The following is a 16,813-nucleotide window of genomic DNA, read 5'->3' on the forward strand; positions in this document are numbered from 1 at the left end:
GCCTCATACGAAAATGTGGTCCCGAGAATGTCCGTTCTCGAACAACCTTAAATCAAAGGTTTTCTATTATTCCCAGTTTTCACATATTTTTAGACGTCAGGAGTTTGGGAAACTAGCCTTTATTTTGTGTGCTTCTTCAGTTTAAGTTACAGGCGGAGTGTATATCTTGTTCCACAAACATCCCATAAGGGACGTGGGAGACTTCTCTCACATCGATAAGTGCACCCCGATTTACATTAGCTCAATGATATGGGACCTACTGTTTATCACCGAGTCCGAATGGCGTGTCCTAAGAGACCACTTGTAGAGAAGTTTTACATGGCTGAAATACTTAGGAAATGTCGCCAACATTACTGAGGGGTATTTTGCAACAGTTGAAAATTTTTATTTTGCCTGGCCTGGGAATCGAACCGCAGACCTTCTGAGTGCAACGCGGGTGTGCATACCACTGCATCACGGTGGCACCCGACTAATAATTATACGCTCACCATTGAAATAATGGTTTTAGACCCCAAGTATGTTTGGACGAAATCCTCTTCAGACATTTTGGCGTCGATTTAGCAATATCCATGCACCCGCCTGTCTGGCTGGCTAGCTCTTGAACGGATTAACCGATTCAGTCCAAATTTTGGCTTTGGCAATATTTTGTCCACACTTAGTTTATGTTCGTAGATGGGTAATATCCGTCCACACCTTCGGGTACCTCCCCCACAAAAGTTCAAAACTTTTCGCTAAGCCGATTTAGTTCATACTTTCGAATATGGTCTATATCGGTACCATACTTCGGGTACCACCCACACAACATTTCGGAAAAGTACAGTTTAAAACCTGCTCTCGAAACGGTTTGATTTTTTGCAACAACTTGTTTTCGAGGCCCCCTTTACGACGGTACAAGTTTCTTAAGGGGCAAGTTTATACTTCCTGAGAAAATGGACCAAAAGCTCTAAAAATTACTACGGCCACCATATTTAGTGGTTGGTGCTCACGAAAATTTCCAAATGTATACTGGGTTGTTCCAAACTTAGCATATCGTAATATTTCTACAAATTTCGAAAATATTCGCTAACATGGTACGAGCGATATCACATAAACGGATCAACCGATTTGGTCCAAATTCTCATAATATTTTGTCCAAACATAGTTTAAGTTCAAAAATGGGTCATATCGGTCAACTCCTTAATGTACCTCCTCACAAAAGTTCTACATTTTTGTTTAAATTCTGTTTAAGGTCTGTTCGAGGATCCTTTGGAAAATTTTACCGAAGGTACTACTTGTGGTGCCGTTTACAGCGATATTATGTTTTTTCGTGGGCAAGTCTATGCTTCCTGATATAATGGTCCATAAACTCTAAATGATACGATGACCAACTGAAATGACTGTTGGGCGCAATTCCAAAACAGACTATGTCGTTCCATTCCTTCAGGTTAAAGGTTGACAAATGTGTCGAAGAAGCTACCATTTGCATCACATCGCCAATCTATGGGTTAAATCAACTTTATAATTAGAAGTACATTATACAGTCATTGATCCATTGAACTAATATGTAAATTGTCAAAGTTTTGCTAACACCAACAGCAGCAACAACAATAGCATTGTTTACAATGATAACAAATTTAAGTTGCTCTTTTCATTGGATTTAAAATTATTTTAAATGAGTCGCATGTGTCGTTGTTTGACGTTTTATCAAAAAACTGAGTCATACATTTGAAAATGTAGATATCAAAAAGTATTGCTAATATTTTTCATATGGAAGACACACAGACAGCAAGATAGCTTTATAACGTTAAGTGAATAACTTTTATAACGCTGTTGTTTTTGTTTCCTTCCCCCATTTCGTTAATTTCTTTATACCTAACGTTGATAATGAAATTCATTTCACTTTTATTTGAAGATTTCGGTTTTATTTATCTAATTTATGCAGAATAAGAAAAGAGTGAAATGAGAAGAATGGAAATGAAGTGGAAAAAAAGGCATAGTGAATCTAAAAAACAGTTGGTTAGGGAAGTAAAATTCTTGCGAGAATCTATAATAGAAATGTGAATGTTTTCCACCAATGGTTTGACAACTCTAAAATAGGTTGGGGGTTATCCTGATTAAAAACCCCCCGTTAGTTTTGTCTCTCTCTCGTTTCAACTTAAAATACATAGTAGAAAGTGAGAAACTCATGGGAATTTTTCATTCAGTATAATCCCCATTATCTCCAGACCACCTGCTCGGCAACATTAAAACGTTTCTTTATACATTTCCAAATTCATACATAGTCCAAAATTATCGCTATCTAACCCGTATGTTGTTAAAACGCATGTATGCTAAAACTATTTTCAATCAACCATAAGATTGTTTCTACTTTACCAATGTTGTCATTTGTCTAAAAGCCTTGAGTGCTGCTATTGCATTGCATTTCCCTCATGTGTAGGTGGGTGGGTAGGTATTCGCACTATCCACCCGCTTTTGTGTGTGTGTGTAAACTTCCTCCCTACTATATAGTAGGAGGTGGTGTTTTAATATTGGTATGTCAGTTATACCGACGATTTTACGCTGCTGTCGTCGTCTGCTTAATGGGTTTTCATAGTCACGTCCGTGTGACGCCAATCTATAGCAACAAAATGCTACAAAACATTTATCCAGAGCATTTGGCACGCATAACTATTTCTCATCACCACTCGTTTTTGCTCTCTTTCCAGTGTTTTTGTTGTTTAAAAGCAACATGTTATAAAAATATCCATTTGTTATTCATAATAAACTTATACAGCTGGGTAGTAAGGGTAGGGTTGACAATTTGAGATTTTACAAAAAAAAAAAATGCAGATGAATAAAAATCAGCAAAAGGCACAAAAGTGATGTAGGATATTTGCAGGTAATATGTATCACACGAACATTCCAAATGGAAAGGTTCAGAGATTTTTAATTCTCAAAGGGTTCTCTGTGAAATTGTGCTTGTACCCTTGCCTTGGCTTGTCTTCGTGACAAGATTTCGGGATTGATTAATCCGTGGCAGGCTTTATCTCCAGATTTAGGAATGTGAAAAGATTTAAGAATGTGAAAGTAGTTTTGGCAGGACTGTTTAACAAGTGTCGTATGTCGTGTGGGCCTGTTCAGCTCGTCGGGCAGATGTATTGCAAGGTGTGATGAATCCTTGCCCTGTTGGAATTTAGACGACTGCACCATCCCGAGCGAAGTTAGGGAAAAACTACTCTATTTTGTCGTGGCTACTGGCGCTCCTCATCTTCGATAGATGATGGATGTACTTCGAGGGCCGCATTCACACGACAGTTGTTTACCAACACTGTTCCATCACATCGCTTGCTCTGCTTGAGTCCTCGACTAAGATGTGTGGAGGTGGGGTACAGCGCTGTTATTGTTGTTGTAACAGTGTTTTTTATTATGTTTGTATGTTCAATCTGGCTCTGGGTCTATCTCCAGTTCCAGAAAAATGGCTGCTTCGATGGGATGTAGCCACAGATCCACTGGAGTTAGATGGGTAGGTTTGGCGGAGCAGTTGAAAATGTGTTCTGTGTCGTGCGGGCCCATGCCGCATACTGGGCATATGTCTTTCACGGCTCGATCGATTTCCGCCCAATACGAATTTAGGCGACTGCAATATCCCGAGCGTAGTTGAGCCAAATCTACTCTGGTTTGTCGTGGCAGCTAACGCTCCTCAGCTGCGATAGATGGGGGATGTACTCCGAGTACTTTATTCACATTATAATTGCTTAAGGGCTTGGCAACTGCGTCCGTGTGAATGCTATTCAAACCTGCTTGATATGCTTGTTGATCTAGGGGTTTTCTCCTGTATCGTTGGACCTCTCCCTCTAGAGCATGGATATCCTTCCTGATCTGCCTACCCACAAGATGGTGATTGGGATGGCTCACACGGTAACATCAAAGCAGGTACTGCAACGAAAGCATCTCATTGTGTTGCTTTACCGGAAGAATCTTTGCCTCCTCATGTAGATGGTCCACTGAAGATTTGAGGAGGCACCCTGTTGCTGTTCTCAGGACGGCATTCAGGCAAGTTTGAATCTTTTTCCAATTCGTATCACATAATCTCGGGGAACAGACTGGGGCCGCATAGCTTACCACAGACCGACCTATCGCGTTATATGTGGTCAACAAGGTTTCTTTATCTGCACCCCAAGTGCTGCCGGCTAGGGACTTGAGGACCTTGTTCCTACTTTTCAGCTTTTCGCAGATAGCTGTGGCGTGTGCGCACGACGTGAATGTAGTGTCGAATGTGATCCCTAAAATTTTAGGGCAGTTTGTGGTCGGAATTCTGCTACCGTCGACCACGATATTCAACTCACGTCCAAACTGCGCTGTCCATGTGGTGAACAGAGTGGCTGTAGATTTTGTGCCGGAAATCTGCATATTCCTCGAATGGAAAAAGGTGGTAAGATCGGTTGTTCAATCTCTCACAGATGTCATCAGGAAAGGCACCCGACGCCAGAATCGTGCAATCATCCGCATACGTTACGATCTCGATGCCGTCTGGAGGGGGCGAAATACAGGAGAGATAGAGGTTAAACAGTTTCGGAGATATTACCCCACATTGCGGGACTCCCTGTTTCACTCTACGGCAGGGACGCGCTGTCTTTGCAAAGAAGTATAGTGAGGGCGCCCACTGAGTTGTTTTTGCATTTGCTTCTCTCTCTCACGTACAGTGTACGTGTAAATAAACAAACGATGAATATCATCTGGTTGTTGTTTTTTTCACCCATGCATACACATATCGCTAATTTACTCAAAGAGTGGCATAACTCAAAAAATGCGTTTTCTGAGTTAGCAATTTCTATTTTTTCTACGACTTCTACTTTATCTTGTGTCAAATTTGCATGTTGATATCTTTAAAACTCATTGTGTTACAGCTCATTTACTGCGGGTTTGGCATAGTTCAACAAAAAAGTTTTTTGATGTTATGAAGCACTAAAACACTTCAAATCGTGCTTGATCTTGCACAGAAATTTAGCACTGATATCTGGCTAGCTGTTTGTAAAATATGGTCAAAGTAGACATTTTATTTTTAGTGTAATAGTCTTTTTAAGTTGGAAGGTCAAATTTCAATCATCAACTTAAAGTGCGTTTTTCTCGAAACTAGATTTTTTGAGATGTGTCACTCTTTGAGTAAATGAGCGATATGCTGTAGTATTGATGGAAATATTATGGGCGACGCTGCTCTACGGGGTTTGGACTTCTTGTTCCTGAATTCCACGTACCACTGGCGTCCACACATATAATTGACTATCCAACGTTTCAAGCTTGACCGGAGGGTTGTCTGCTCAATGTCCTCAAACAGCGTGGAGTGCCTGACTGTATCAAAGGCTTTTGATAAGTCAAGCGCCACCATCACTGTTCTATCGCACGGCCGTCTCTGATTGAGTTCTTGACAAATATGTGTGGTAATGGCGTGCAGCGCAGTTGTCGTGCTGTGCTGCTTACGGAATCCATGCTGATGATCGGTAACTTTATAGCTATTTCTGCTACTGGGGAGGACTAAGGCCTCAAGGGTCTTTGCTACGGGCGACAAAAGCGAAATCGGCCTGTACGATTCACTTTTGCTGGAATCCTTGCCGGGCTTCCGTAGAGGGACCACCCTGCCCATTTTCCAGACTTCGGGAACAATGAGGGTGGATAGCGACAAGTTGAGAACTTTAGTGAGATACTCCACTCTCGGCTCATCCAGCTGCTTCAGCATTACCATGGAGATTCCATCAGGGCCCAACGCTTTGGATGATTTAGCGTTTCTGATGGCATTGGCAACATCATCCATTGTAAATTGTGGTGGTTCATCCTCGGCAGGAAGAGATCTGATGCGACGTAATACTCTTCTCTTCGCCCTGCCACCCTCGGGGTGCTCGACAAACTGTCGATTGAAATTACTTGCGCACCTCTTCGGGTCAGTCAACGTAACGCCGCCAAACGTGACTGAGGTCCTATCTTCCTTTCTTCCAGAGTGACTTAACCGTTGCCCACAATTCACCTATACCGGCTCCAACGTTGCAACTCTGCAGATGATTTAACCATTTGTTCCGCTTATGCTCGCCGACCAGCCTGTTAACTTCCAGTGTCATCTCCCTGACTCTGGTGTCATTGGGGTTGGTTCGGCGAAGCTCATCACGCTCATTTGGTAATCCCGTCGCCTCTGCTGGGTAGTTTGGTCTTACTTCGGGTATTTGACCAGCCGGGATATGGGGAGCGGCTGCAGCAGTGAAGATGTCTCGGAACGTCCTTTCCGCTACCTGAACATCAGAAGGTTTGGGCAGTTCTCTGAAGCGGCGATTGGTGAACTCTCTGAAACCCGGGCAATCAGCTTTCTTATGATTGACGAATTTGCGGCGTTCAGAGGTGATGAAATCGAGCCTTCTGCAATGAGCCAATTATGGGGAGATTGTCTGATCCAAGAGAAACTACAGGTTGCCAGGTGACGTAATTTGTCAGACCAGATAATGGTCATGTCTGGCGTGCAAAACGTACATCAAGCTGTTCAGCCAGCGCTATACCGCTCTGGTCGTTTCCTAGGGCCGAATGCCATATCTCATGATGCTCATTATATTCCTCAAGGACCACACGATTATGACCTTCGAAAATCGGGCTAATGTCAGGCTCGTAGTCTGTGATACAGCCATTTCTTGGCAGGATGTTTACGTTAAGCAACTCCACCTCGGCAATTTCACTCCTGACTGCTACCCCCCATACTTTCCATGTATGGGTCATTAGACCCAGGCTCAAGCGAGATAAGTCTGTATTGAACAGACTGGTGCAATGGGAAAGCAAATCTCCCACCACCACTTCTCTATACTTTGTAACCATCACAACGCTGTAAGCTGCAGTTTTTCTGAGCTTGGTTGTCCGCACCACCACACCACATGATATTCCCCGACTCATGAAATCTACTATTTCTTCGATCTCACCTCAATTAAAATTAAATTGCATGAAGAATACATTTGCAGGGATTGGAACAACAACGCCTAGTGTTAAGTGCTACTTGTGCGGCTGCTGTTGGGGGACTGCGAGAGAAGTCACATGGATAAATCCAGAACAACCCCTTAGATGCAACCATTCCGACATCGCATATCACCGAAGATGCGGATGTGACAAAGCGAGTACAAACCAAAAGAATCCGGAGCAGGCATTCTGGGGTATGCTGTTCTCAACACAGAAAACGGTACAAATACAAACATACGTACACTGAGTGACAGCCGTTGGTCGGAATACGCGTGTTATGTGTTTCCGGGTCAATCCCGTATTGAAGAGTGGCATGCGAGGATATACGTCTTGGATAGATCTAAGATTGTCATAATGGTCCTTTCAAGTGGTCGATGTTTTCCTGGAAAACCGTCGTACTACGCGATTCCCTGTAACCATGTTGAGTGTGGCAAGGGGAAAATGCTGTCTTAGGGATGATACCAACAGCTCTTCGATTTTTAGGTTCGGTGCGTCGAAGGTCATCACGTTATTTTGTTAGTCTTGTCGCCCCTGCTGAGAATATTTGTCTCACTTCGGGCTTTTCCACAACAGTCATCCCTATATAATGTATTTAGTTTTTCTTTTTCTATCATTTATGTATGTTCTTTATAGCTGTTGGTTATGCCTATAAAAATCAATAACGGCCAAGTACACAAACATAATGGAATTGAACGACAATAGAATCATTTCATGGAACCACCTGTTCCAATAGAAGAGCTTTAAAAATGTGTGTTTTTGCATACACAGCTGACACCCACCACACACACACTAACGGTCTGTCTGGCTGTCTGAAGCCCACAAAATTCTTAATTTGGGCAAAATGGAAATATTTGGGGCAACAAATTAATATAAAGTTATTGATTCAATTTTGTATTAAAAAAAAAAAAAACAACAACGCTTGCAACGAAAGACTCCGAACAACCACTACCAGAAAAAATGTGGTAGGAAGTTCTGAGAGCTATGAGGAGATCACCCCAAAGTTTAAATAAAGGCCTAAATGATAATTCAATATCCGATATCCGGTATTCATGACAATAACTTAGTCTCATCAACTGTTTCTGCTGGATCCTTTTAGCAGATTCTTTCAGGACTTTTTCAAAAGTATCTGTTAAGGTGTGAACAGAATGAAATACGCCGCTTCTTCACGCTCAGTTTTATGTAATATACTAAAGGCCATGTACAACCTATTTCAAATGAATTAGGCAGCATTTGAATTAGGTAGTACTTGCCCTTTAATCTTTTACATGAAACTGTGCGTGAAAAAGGCGGCGTATTTCATAATGTTCACACCATTATTACTATATGGAATGATCGGCGCATGCTATCATCATCGGTCACATTCGGGACCCTATATAGCTTCAGAAATTGTTGGCTAGCAATTTCCTTGTGTCCCTTGGTGACAGACGTTGATGTTCAAATAAATTTAAATACACATTTCTCCCAAAAAAAATCATCTCACCGATGCAGATGCCATTTCGTTCCGGGATAAATATTAGAAAAAAATCCATTTAATGATGACATGATGAAAGTGACGTTAAAATGCCGCTCTTTTGCATAACTGCGACGCCCCCTAAATGTTTCAATAAATTTACCATGAATATTTAAAATTTAATTATGTCTGTTTGTTGATTCTTTTGCTGTGTTTTCTTCCGCCTATCCATCGTCTATTCATTGCGTTAGAATCTCATTAAATTGTAATTTTATTCTGACAAAAAGGCAAAAAGTGTAATACTACTCCCCCCCCCATTTCCCTTAACATTTCAAGGACATGTTAATAGAAATTTTATACACTGAAACGTTGTAGCAGAAATAAGAGGCAAAGAATGTATTTTTCATAATATTGGAAAATTTCTATAGAAAGTTTTCCTTTTTACTCTCAAACAATTTTAAAAGGAAATACATACCTTGTATCTACATACATATATACATACAATTGCTGAATATTAAAACCGTAGTCCCTAGCGGTGTTGGTGTATTTATTTCTTCATAAGCTTGTGAATAATTCAACAGGCTTTCAGACCGTTGTTGGTACATATGTAAACATTGTTTGTGGAGAACAAAATTAGGTTACAAACATCTTCGACTGTAACTTAAGATAAAATTTGGTCTGCGTATCTTGTAATCCAGCTTTTCCGCATACATACATACTTACACATACATACCACATCCCCCTATTAACAAATATTCGGGCTTTTTGAAGACATAAATACCTCAAAAGTATGCCATTTTTTATTACCATAAATGTCTTAGACATATTGTTATTCTGTGATAAACCTTGCCGCTTGAAAATGTTAAATTAATATTCTGCGGGATAATACCATTGACAGATTTTCATATTTAGAGGATATAAAGTTATTTTTAAACAAATAAGAACGGCGCACAATGGTTTAGAAATAGTTTTTCCTGGCCATAACCCCAATCCTCTATATGGGATTCGATAGTAAACTTATTGAAACTAAGAAAACCAAAAAATTATATTAGGTCTGTATGATAACTTCGCAGGTAAAAAGTACGTGCAAGTACTCAGCAAGTTCAGCAAGTTCTCAGTAACTTCTCTTCACTTACCCTTACTCTCTCGAAGCTAAACATTTGCAGAATGTTATCGAACAACAATTTGCAAAAACTTGCAAGAAGTCAGCTGATTTGATAAACAAAAAGTTTGACGGATAATATTTAATTTAACAATCGAAGATTGTTTACGAAAATTGTTTGATTATCCATTGCAACAAAAATAATTCTCTTCCCATATCATAAATTAACGGTTGGCTGTCAACATAGTGTTCCTCCTACTCCATGGATGCGCCGCTTTTTGGTGGGATTTGATACCTTAGAAATAATACAATCATCACAAACTAATTTCAATTCAATTCAATGTTCTTTATTTTTCAAATATCGTTATAAAGTTTACAATTTGTTACATTTGTATTCTGCTAAACATAATAAAGATTTATACAGATTGTTTTGTCTTCAAACCGTGAGCTGGAAAATTGAGTGCTTAATTTATAAATACTTGTTAATATCAATATTTATTAGTAATTAAATTCTTCAATCAAAGATTTTCGGTAACTTAATGCTTCCTTTAAGTATTTATATAAATTGAGCCAGCAAAAAGCTTCACCACCGTTAAGTATATTAAGTACTTCGCTTCGCGACAATGCAATTATATTGAAATATTTAATCCGTATATTCCTTAGTATTGGGCACCGACCGATAAAATGAATTATAGTTTCTTGTTCTTCGAGATTACATAGGGAACACCTTTGATCATACGGCGTTCTGTGCTTGTTTGCATTTAGCCAGAGCAGATCACCTCTTGCTCTCATTATAAGTGTTATTTGCTGTTGGCTGAAGTTATCGTTGCAATAGAGAGGTCCTCTGCTAAAATCCAGATATTTATACAGTCTCTGGACACTTTGTTGAGCTTTTTCTGTATGCAAATTAAAAGACTTAATTTTAATTGCTGTTATTAAATTCTGGGCTGCTTCCATCCACCTTCTCTTATTTGACATAATATTATTAGAGTCAATATTATTTTCTGTGAGCTGAGCTTCAAAATCCTTAAAGCAATATAGATGTTTGCTTGCCAGTTTTACGGCTAATATATGCGGCAATCTATGGCTTTCAAGGTCAAATAAAATTTTTGATATGAACGATAAATGCAGGGAATATGTATAGACATATCCCGGTTCATAGCCCGTTTCTATCGCTAGAATATAGTTCGGTGTAGATTCTGGAAGTTTTAATATTTTCTTAATGAAGTATCTGTAAAGTTTTTCAGCCTCTGTAAAATATTCATTTCCCCATAATTGGGCACCATAACTGTGGATGGAACGACAAACGGATAAAAACATCTTCCATTTAGATTTTAGCTTCACTGTTGGCTTTGAAAACAGATTCTTCCATGTATCAAATATGGACATTTTTGTGGCTTCTTCCTTTTTTTTGTAAGTGTTTGGTAAAGGATAATTTTGGCGTTAACAGTATCCCCAGGTACTTATACTCATTTACAGTCCTAATTACTTCACCATTGAAAGACCATTTTTCATCAGCCGAAAGTTTTCCTCCTTTTCTGAACACCAATATTTCAGATTTCAACTTGTTCACTTCCATGCCCCATCTAGAGCAATATGATTCCAAATTATTGATCATGACTTGTAGAGTTTTGGGGTTATCTGCTAGCAGCACAATATCGTCTGCATACATAAGCAGGCGGATATTTAGATCATCAACATACAGTCCTCCACCCAGATAATCATGTAAATCGTTTAAATATAGAGCGAAAAGGATTGGAGATAGCAGGCAGCCTTGCTTCACTCCCGTGCACGTCTCGAAATATTCTGATAACTCAGTACCAGACCAAACAACCGATTTTGTATGTTTATAAATATTTTCCACAAAGCCAACAATTTTTAGCGAAAGTCCAATTTTTTGTAGTTTGTATATTAGAAGATCTCTGGGTACTCGATCGAAGGCCGCCTTAAAATCCACAAAATATGCGTATACTTTCTTATTTTCATTCCATTTTAGCTTTATTGTTGCTATCAGATTAAATACATTATCAACTATAGAATATGATTTTCTGAACCCCGCTTGGTATTCATTTAATATTTTGTGTCTATTCACCCACTCTGATATTCTACTATTGATCATTCCAATCATTATTTTCCCAATACAATTCATAAAGGTTATGCCACGATAATTACTCACATCATTTATATTTCCTTTTTTATGTATTGGGGTGACGTAGGGGATGGAAGATACCAAGGAACGGTCCTGACCGGTTTTAACATGGCAAAGCCCAGGATTTATCTTGGTCCCTCTTTCATCCCAAGTGGACACTGACCTCCCCGTGGTGTCACCTGGGGAACTGCCTTTAACACCCGTTAAAGGTAGTGAGCTAACATGTGCCGCGCGTTCACCCATAAGAACGTTAAAAACTTGGGTTTGGGCGTCGGGTTAGTAACCCTCCCCTAGAAAAAACAGCCTACTATGAAAAAACGAAAAAAGAAAAACAAACCCCTCTAAAGTTGACGAACCCCGCAAACGTTTTAAGGACCATGATCTGCGAATCTGCACCTGGAATGTTCGCACTCTTTATAGAGAAGGTGCAGTCTTCGCATTGGCAGACGTACTTGAAAAGTACAAGACCGATATTACTGCCATACAGGAAATACGATGGATTGGGAAAGGCGTCACAACAACACCTAAAGGTGACGCACTGTATTATAGCTGCCATGACGTAAAGCATGAGTTTGGTTGTGGATTCGTAGTTAGTCGGAGACTAAAACATCTTGTATCCAGCTTCACTCCAGCGAATAAAAGCTAAATTCTTCAACATCAGCTTTCTCTGCGCTCATGCTCCCACTGAAGAAAAGGATGAACAGACCAAAGATATATTTTACGAGCGCTTAGAAGAAACATATGACCGTTGCCCTGCCCATGACATTAAAATCATTCTAGGCGATTTTAATGCCAAAATTGGAAAGGAGAATATCTTTGGCCCAACAGTCGGGAAATTCAGTCTCCACAGTGAAACATCTGACAATGGTATGAGACTGATAGACTTTGCAGCTGCAAAAAACATGGTAGTTAGCAGTACCAGATTTAATCATCTCGATATTCATAAGGGCACCTGGCTGTCTCCAGATCAGAAAACAAGAAACCAAATTGATCATTTTGTGATAGATGGAAGACATTCATCGAGCGTGTTGGATGTACGATCGTTCCGAGGCGCAAACATTGATTCGGACCACTACCTTGTTGCAGCAAAGGTACGCACCCGCTTAAACGTAGCAAACAAAGTACGAACAGACACAACACGAAAGTTAGACATCGGTAAGCTGCAATCACAACAGATAGCCACAGCATATTCCACTCAACTAGCCCAATTGCTTAATCAAAGCCCTCCTCATCCCGATAACATATCAGCGCAATGGCAAAGCATTGCCCACTCCATGCAAACAGCCGCAAAATCCATACTTGGATACCAGAGACCTCCACCAAGGAATCCATGGTATGATGAGGAGTGTCGTGCTGCCACCGAAGAGAAAAATGCGGCATATAAGGCTACTTTACAATCCGTAGCAACGCGTAGCGCACGAGAGAGATACAGGGAGAAAAGGAGAGAGGAGAAACGTCTTTTCCGCAGGAAAAAGAGAGAGATGGAAAAGCGGGAGTGTGAAAAAATCGAGATGTACAGGAGCCAGAATGAAGTCCGAAAATTCAACCAAAGAGTCAAGCATCAAACTGATGGCTTTGGTACAGGCACATCCTCCTGTAGAGACCAGCAAGGTAATTTGGTAACTGATACAGATAGTGTACTCAGGATATGGAAAGAACATTTTTCAAATCTGTTGGTATCCAATAGCAGCGAAGACGACGAAGATACCACAGTCCCAATCCCAGAAGATGGTATTGAATGTATGAAGAAAAGACAAAATTTTTTAGTTTTCCATAAAAAAAAATTAAAAATGTTTTTTTTAAGCTACATGAAAGATTTTTGGTACATAGATTGGGAAAAAAATCCCATTCTTAAATCTGGTCGAGATACTAATTTTGGTTGTTGCGCGCAAAAGTTATGGCGGTTTCAATTCTGATAAAAAGAAAAAAATCGTTAAAAGACTCTAATCATTATATTGAGAAACTCTCTTAATTAGGGGCTCCCTACATACTATATGCTTACTGAGGTCCCATAACTTTAGTGAAAAAGTTGTAAATTTTCGCGGAAATTAGGAAAGCATTCAAAACAATTGATAGTTTACAACTTGTTCTAATAAAATTCAAGCTGTTTATGCATCTGAAAAATATATAAAAAATATGTACGTAATCTAAACATCGCGAAGATTCAAATGAAACCAAAACTATACAAATCCGTTTAGCGGTTTGCATATTATAGCAAAAAACAAAAAATATATTGAGGAAATTTATGAAATTTTTGTAAGAGAAAATATTTATTAAAATTTATTTTGTGAGTTAGTTGAACAAAATGTAGGAAAAATAGGTCGGAGTGTTTCTTCTATTTTAGTTAAATTTCACGCAATAAATCACATTTTTTATTCTAATCAGTTCTCGAAAACACGCTAACATCTAGCAGAAGATATGGATATCTTTCAAATAAATGTTGGGTTCCTTTAAATGGGGTATAATCTTGAAATAAAATTGTATCGGGTAATGTTCATTTTGAAATGCGTATAAATTGCGAAATCCTCAAAATCACTTGATGCGCATACGGTTTACCAATACAGCGAATTCTTCTCTTTTAATTTGTACACATTTGCCAGGATTTACTTTGGCCGCTAAGATGTAGCATCATCTGCAGTTTAGTGTGCATCAAACTGTATAACGCTTATATTTTGCACAAAGTGCATACACTTTTTATGCGCATTCGATTTCACTATCAACCTTGAAAAAATACATCGATCTAAACATATTTCAATAAAATCCATCAAGAACCGTGGATGTAGCTTCACAAAGTATTTTTTGGATAAATCGGATACAGCTCCCATGTCACTAAATTTTTCAAACCGCTGTTTTCGCACAAACGCGAGTGATGATTCACTTTCATCATTGAAATGGAAACGATCGACATAAAACGCGAATTAGTCCGCGATATTTTGAAAAACATTTTTCGCAAATTTTTCAATTTTTGCAGTAGCCATTTCCGCCGTTCTAGTAGATGGATTTTTACGATCTGTGATTCATATGATCCGGATCGTCGAAAAACTAAAATATCGCGGGGTACCAGCACACTCAAAACGATATTGTAAATACTGTACCCAAAAAATAGGTTTTTTAGAAAAAATATCACACTAAATTTTGGCCTTTGGCAGTAGATTACTCTGCTGCTGTGTGGGCTACATACTCAATATACATATCAGATTATGCGAAATCGCGAGTTCTTTAATCCTATAATTGGCTTTTCGAAATATCCGAATGCGCGTCCCAGTTACATACAAAATACAAAAAACACCTGAAATCCGGCTTCAAAATGTCAGCATCCATAAAAGGTGGATGCAGTGGAAATTTTGGAAAGTGATACATTAGAAATGTAATCTTCATTTTGTATTCTCCTACTTTTACTTTGGACAGATGTCCGTCATTTGAATGGTTTAATCAGAAATCGAATAGCAATGTAAAAAACCTGTTTAGCTTCAACGTGTTTTTACCTGTGTTTTTTCCTTTACGCGGTCGTAACTACCACGTAAATTAAATTTGTTTGCTAAATGTTTGAGCTTTGTACAAAAACATCTAAATTAATCCAGCAATAGTCATAGTTACTGGTAAACTACAATAGTTCGCGTATTATAATAGTGCAAACCTTGGCTTCATGGAAACTAAAAAATTTTGACTTTTCCTCGTATACCGCCCAGCCAAGATGAGGTAAAGACAGCAATAAATCGGCTGAAGAATAATAAGGCAGCAGGGGCCGATGGCTTACCAGCCGAGCTGTTCAAAACCGGAGGCGACACGCTGATAAGGTGTATTCATCAGCTAGTTAGCACCATCTGGCAGGAAGAACGAGTACCCGACGATTGGAACCTGAGTATCCTGTGCCCCGTCCACAAGAAGGGAGATAAGACTGTATGCTCTAACTATAGGGGCATAAGTCTACTCCCTATTGCCTACAAGATCGTGTCAGGGATATTGTGCGAACGACTAAAGCCAATGGTCAACGAGATTATTGGACCATACCAATGCGGCTTTAGACCTGGCAAGTCCACCATTGACCAGATATTACCCTGCGGCAAATCCTGGAGAAGACCCAAGAGATGCAGATCGACACCTACCACCTTTTTGTCGATTATAAAGCAGCCTTCGACAGTCCGCTGCGCTCAAAGGTATTCCAAGCCATGTCTGAATTTGGTATTCCCGCAAAGCTCATCCGGCTTTGTAAAATGACTTTAACTGACACGAGGTCCTCAGTTAAAATAGGAAAGAACCTCTCCGAAGAGTTTGGTACCAAAAGAGGTTTCAGACAAGGAGACAGCCTTTCGTGTGACCTCTTCAACATCCTGCTAGAAAAGGTTATACGAGAGGCAAACGTCAAAAGAAGTGGCACAATCTACACCAACAGTCACATGTTACTTGCTTATGCTGATGATATAGACATCATGGGTCGATCAGTAAAAGAAGTAACTGATACCTTTATAAAGGTCGAAGGAGAATCTGCTAAAGTGGGTCTGGCGGTAAACGGTGAGAAGACCAAGTTGATGGTGTCGACGCGCAATGCGTCCATTGAGCTCGGACCGACTGTGGAAGTTGGTTCCTATAATATTGAGGTAGTAAAAGACTTCGTCTACCTCGGCACCTCCGTCAACACAACAAACGACATCAGTTGTGAAATAAAAAGAAGAATTGTATTGGCCAACAGATGCTACTTTGGATTAAGTAAGCAGTTTAAAAACAAAGCCACATCTCGTCAAACAAAAATAACGCTCTACAAAACACTGATACTACCCGTGCTGATGTATGGCTCCGAAGCCTGGGTACTTGCGCAAGCAGACATGGCAGTGCTTGGTGTGTTTGAGAGAAAAATTCTTCGAAAGATCTACGGACCAATCTGCGTTGACGGTGAATATCGACGTCGCATGAACCACGAGCTGGATCTGCTATACAACGACATCAATATTGTTAAACGTATCGAGATGCAGCGATTGCGTTGGCTAGGCCATATCATAAGAATGAGCGATGATGAACCCGCTAAAAAGGCGTATGAATACATGCCACATGGCGGTGCACGCAGAATTGGCAGGCCAAGGAATAGATGGCGCAAACAAGTGGATGATGAGATGACAAGGCGCGGTATTCCAGTGTGCAAAGCAACAAATAGAGAGGAATGGAGATCTCTTCT

The 16,813-nt window shown here is 39.8% G+C and overlaps 1 protein-coding gene across 9 annotated transcripts in view; it reads left to right on the forward strand.

The window, feature by feature from the left end:
• Positions 1 to 16,813, forward strand: part of c11.1 (maestro heat like repeat family protein c11.1) — a 73,775-nt gene that overhangs the window by 5,993 nt on the left and 50,969 nt on the right. The gene's annotated exons all lie outside the window — the stretch shown is intronic.

The sequence above is a fragment of the Musca autumnalis genome, unplaced genomic scaffold, assembly GCF_047663935.1.
Source record: "Musca autumnalis isolate F117 unplaced genomic scaffold, ASM4766393v1 scaffold_3, whole genome shotgun sequence".
Lineage (NCBI taxonomy): Eukaryota > Metazoa > Arthropoda > Insecta > Diptera > Muscidae > Musca > Musca autumnalis.